Consider the following 5,695-nt stretch of genomic DNA (forward strand, 5'->3'; position numbering starts at 1 on the left):
ATAAATAGAAGTGTGATGATCATCATTATTAGAGCATTGTCCCGTGAGAGGAAATAGAAAAAAGGAGGCCAAAGAAGCCAAACAATAAAAAAGAGAGAGAAAGAGAGAAGGGGCAATGCTACTATCCTTTTTCCACACTTGTGCTTCAAAGTAGCACCATGATCTTCATGATAGAGAGTATCTTATTTTGTCACTTTCATATACTAGTGGGAATTTTTGTTATAGAACTTGGCTTGTATATTCCAATGATGGGCTTCCTCAAAATGCCCTAGGTCTTCGTGAGCAAGCAAGTTGGGTGCAGACCCACTTAGTTTATTTTTTGAGCTTTCATACATTTATAGCTCTAGTGCACGTTGCATGGCAATCCCTACTCACTCACATTGATATCTATTGATGGGCATCTCCATAGCCCATTAATTCACCTAGTTGATGTGAGACCATCTTCCTCTTTTTTGTCTTCTCCACAACCACCATTCTATTCCACCTATAGTGCTATGTCCATGGCTCACGCTCATGTATTGTGTGAAAGTTGAAAAAGTTTGAGCATACTAAAGTATGAAACAATTGCTTGGTTGAAACCGGGGTTGTGCATGATTTGAATATTTTGTGTGACGAAGATGGAGCATAGCCAAACTATATGATTCTTGTAGGGATGAACTTTCTTTGGCCATGTTACTTTGAGAAGACATGATTGCTTTGTTAGTATGCTTGAAGTATTATTATTTTTATGTCAATATTAAACTTTTGTCTTGAATCTTTCAGATCTGAACATTCATGCCACAATAAAGAAAATTACATTGATAAATATGTTAGGTAGCATTCCACATCAAAAATTTTGTTTTTATCATTTACCTACTCGAGGACGAGCAGGAAATAAGCTTGGTGATGCTTGATACGTCTCCAATGTACCTATAATTTTTTATTGTTCCACACTATTATATTATATGTTTTGGATGTTTAATGGGCTTTAATATGCTCTTTTATATTATTTTTGGGACTAACCTATTAACCGAGGGGCCAGTGCCAGTTTCTGTTTTTTTGCCTATTTTAAAGTTTTGTATAAAAGGAATACCAAAAGGAGTCCAAACGGAATGAAACCTTCGCGATGATCTTTCTTGGACCGAAAGCAAACCAGAAGACTTTAAGATGAAGTCGGAGAAGCAACGAGGCATCCACGAGGTAGGAGGGCACGCCCCCCACCCTCGTGGGCCCCTCGTAGGTCCACCGACCTACTTTTTCGCCTATATATACTCTTATACCCTAAAAACATCAGGGGGAGCCACGAAACCACTTTTCCACCACCGCAACCTTCTGTATCTTGGGGCCTTTTCCGGCGATCTCCCAGAGGGGGATTCGATCACGGAGGGCTTCTACATCAACACCATTACCTCTCTGATAAAGCGTGAGTAGTTTACCACGGACCTTCGGGTCCATAGTTATTAGCTAGATGGCTTCTTCTCTCTTTTATTCTCAATACAAAGTTCTCCTCGATGTTCTTGGAGATCTATTCGATGTAATACTCTTTTGCAGTGTGTTTGCCGAGATCTGATGAATTGTGGATTTATGATAAAGATTATCTATGAATATTATTTGGTTCTTGTATGAATTCTTATATGCATGATTTGATATCTTTGCAAGTCTCTTCGAATTATCGGTTTAGTTTGGCCTACTAGATTGATCTTTCTTGCCATGGGAGAAGTGCTTAGCTTTGGGTTCAATCTTGTGGTGTCCTTTCCCAGTGACAGTAGGGGCAGTAAGGCACGTATTGTATTATTGCCATCGAGGATAACAAGATGGAGTTGTCATCATATTGCTTGAGTTAATTCCTCTATATCATGTCATCTTGCTTAATGTGTTACTCCGCTCTTCATGAACTTAATACTCTAGATGCATGCTGGAAAGCTGTCGATGTGTGGAGTAATAGTAGTAGATGCAGGCAGGAGTCGGTCTACTTGACACGGACGTGATTCCTATGTTCATAATCATTGCCTTAGATGTCATCATAATTATGCGCTTTTCTATCAATTGCTCGGCAGTAATTTGTTCACCCACCGTAATATATGCTATCTCGAGAGAAGCCACTAGTGAAACCTATGGGCCGCGGGTCTCTTTTTCATTATATTGAATCTTTTTTTCATATTATTAAATCTCATTTCCATCTTGCTAGTTTCTGATCTACTATTTTGCAATCTTTACTTTCCAATCTGTACATCAAAAATACCAAAAATATTTACTTTATTATCTCTATTAGATCTCACTTTTGTGAGTGACAGTGAAGGGATTGACAACCCCTTTATCGCGTTGTTGCAAGTTCTTGATTGTTTGTGCAGGTATTCGATGACTTGTGCGTCGTCTCCTACTGGATTGATACCTTGGTTCTCAAAAGGGAAATACTTAAACTACTTTGCTGCATCACCCTTTCCTCTTCGAGGGAAAACCAACGCAAGCTCAAGAGGTAGCAGGGCACGACGAGTAGCACACCAGCACCAGCACCTTGCAGTGAGAAAGCCCCATCGAAGTACATAATCCAATCACGGCTTGTCTCCTTGACGAGAAGAGTGGTCTCTTGAATTTCTTTGTCAGGCGTTGAGGTCCATTCTGCTATGAACTCTGCTAAGGCTCTGCTCTTAATTGTCGAAGTGCTTTCACACTTGAGACCAAATCTTGACAGTTCCAACGCTCACTCCACAATCCTCCCGGTTGAATTTGGGTTGTGCAGGATCTGTTGCAACGGGAGGCGTGTGACGATGGAGATCTCATGTGCTTGGAAATAGTGATGCAGCTTTCTCGAGGCCATAAGAAGGCCGAAAAGCAGCTTCTGCATACCAGAATATCTTGATCTAGCCCCCTGCAAGAGGGAGCTGACAAAGTAGACTGGGTGCTGCATCATCTTCTTCCTCTGTTTTACTTCACTCGCTTGCGTAGATCTTGTCTCACCGGGACCAGGTTCCGGCGGGAGTCACGCCTTGCCGGCATCAGGCCCTACCGGGGAAGGCCCGGGCTCATCATCTGATGGTCTTGCCGCTGCCGTTGCTTCTTCCTCAACTTCTCATTGCGCCACTAGCGTAGCACTGACCACTTGATTCGTCGCCGCTAGATATAGTAGCAACGGCTCTTGCGGTTTAGGTGCGACTAGTATCAACGTAGACGAGAGGTACTTCTTCAAGTCTTGCAGCGCCGCCTCCGCTTCTGGAGTCCATTTCTTGGACCTGCATTTTTCAAAATTTTGCAAAAGGGGAGGGTGTGCTTAGCAGATTTGGAGATGAACCTACTCAGAGCAGCAACACAGCTGGCGAGCCTACGGACATCCTTGACTCGTCTTGGCGCCTCAATCTGCTCAATCTCTTTGATCTTGTTGGGATTTGCTTCGATTCCGCGTCGAGATACAAAGAACCCAAGAAGTTTGCCGGATGGGACGCCAAACACACACTTCTTAGGGTTGAGCTTGAGGTTGATCTTACGCAAATTTGCAAATTTTTCCTCTAGATCTTGCACGAGCGTGGCCTTATCCTTGGTTTTGACCACTATATCATCCATATAAGCTTCCATATTTATATGTAGCTCAAAACCAATTTGGACCACTCGGGCAAACATTGAACCAGCGCTTTTCAACCGGAAAGGCATTTGTACAAAATATTATGTACCACATGGGTGATGAACGCGGTCTTTTCTTCATCTTCCTTCATCATGAAGATTTGGTGGTATCCTGAGTAGGCGTCAAGGAACGACAACAGGTCGCACCCGGTAGTGGAGTCCACTATCTGGTCAATGCATGGCAAAGGGAATGGATCCTTTGGACAGGCTTTATTGATATTCGTATAGTCAGTGCACAGCCTTCATCTCCCATTTGCCTTACGCACCACCACTGGATTGGCCAACCACGTTGGGTGGAGCACTCCTCTAACCAAGCCTGCCGCTTCCAACTTTATGATCTCCTCAATGATGAACTCTTGTCGCTCCAAAGCTTGCTTCCTGACCTTCTGCTTGACGGGCCGCGCATGAGGACAGACAGCAAGGTGGTGCTCAATCACCTCCCTGGGAACACCGGGGATGTCAGATGCTTGTTGTCGGTGTCAAAATCGGCGGATCTCGGGTAGGGGGTCCCGAACTGTGCGTCTAGGCGGATGGTAACAGGAGACAAGGGACACGATGTTTTTACCCAGGTTCGGGCCCTCTCGATGGAGGTAAAACCCTACTCCTGCTTGATTGATATTGATGATATGGGTAGTACAAGAGTAGATCTACCACAAGATCAAGGAGGCTAAACCCTAGAAGCTAGCCTATGGTATGATTGTTGTTTGTCCTACGGACTAAAACCCTTCGGTTTATGTAGACACCGGAGAGGGCTAGGGTTACACAGAGTCGGTTACAATGGTAGGAGATCTACATATCCGTATTGCGAAGCTTGCCTTCCATGCCAAGGAAAGTCCCATACGGACACGGGATGAAGTCTTCAATCTTGTATCTTCATAGTCTTGGAGTCCGGCCAATGATGATAGTTCGGCTATCCGGACACCCCCTAGTCCAGGACTCCCTCAGTAGCCCCTGAACCAGGCTTCAATGACGACGAGTCCGGCGCGCATATTGTCTTCGGCATTGCAAGGTGGGTTCCCCTCCAAATTCCATGTGCTTGCCGAATAGTGTCTGTCTTCCTTATAAATGTTGTGCTTCTTGGCTTCCACGTCCAATAATGGCCCTCTTCCATGTGTCGTACGAATGCGAAAAGCCAGGGTATTTTTACACTTTACCCCCTAGCTGCGTGAATAAGCTGCCTATAAGAGAGGCGAGGATCTAGATCCGAATCACACCATCCTCCTTCCGCGAGTATTCATCGAAGCGCCTCTGACAAAAATCCACTCCATCATGGACAGTCGATGCGGCTCCTCCTCTCGCGCTCCCAGCCCTCAACCAGGAGATTGGGGGAGATCTTCAGTCCCGCATAGCAAGCTGGTGACGCTCCAAGCAGAGGGATATCTTCCCCCAGCCTTTATGGTTCCGGTTCGAGCCGGACTGGCCACCTACAAGGGCGGAAAGTAGGTGGAGAGCGTCCCCAATCCCTCCAAAGGAGAGCGGGTATGCTTCGTCCCTTATCTAATAAGGGGACTCGGATTTCCCATACATCTGTTTCTCCGGGGGCTCCTGGAGTTCTATGGGCTCCAGCTTCACCACCTTACGCCTGCCTCCCTTCTGCACATCGCGAGCATCGTGGCCCTTTGCGAGCTGTTCTTGGGCGTCGAGGCGCATTTTGCGCTGTGGAAGAGATTGTTTTGCCTCGTGCCCTGTTCTCATGAGGGATCGATATATCAAGTGGGCGGAGCCGAAATATGGCGCATCGCCGGGACCGGATATCTATCCGGAACCCCGAAGAAGGCGTCCGAAGACTGGCCTTCGGAATGGTTTTATATGGAAGATGTCCCGCTGCCGGACCCAGTTCGGATCAGCCTCCCGGAGTTCAGCAATGCTCCTCTGAAGAAACGCCTGAGTTGGCGCCCGCGGATCCCTCAACGGGAGAATGATAGGGACGTTCAATATCTGATGGGCCAAATAAGGTTATTGGCTCATTCCGGATTAACCATGATTGCAGTCATGGCCACATGCATCATGCGAGGGGTGCAGCCGCTCCAATATAGGGGCCACCCCATGTGGGATTTCAACGGGGAGGATGATGCCACCCGTCATGGCCGCAAGGGGCCGG

Source organism: Triticum aestivum, chromosome 3B (genome assembly GCF_018294505.1).
Source record: "Triticum aestivum cultivar Chinese Spring chromosome 3B, IWGSC CS RefSeq v2.1, whole genome shotgun sequence".
Classification (NCBI taxonomy): Eukaryota; Viridiplantae; Streptophyta; class Magnoliopsida; order Poales; family Poaceae; genus Triticum; species Triticum aestivum.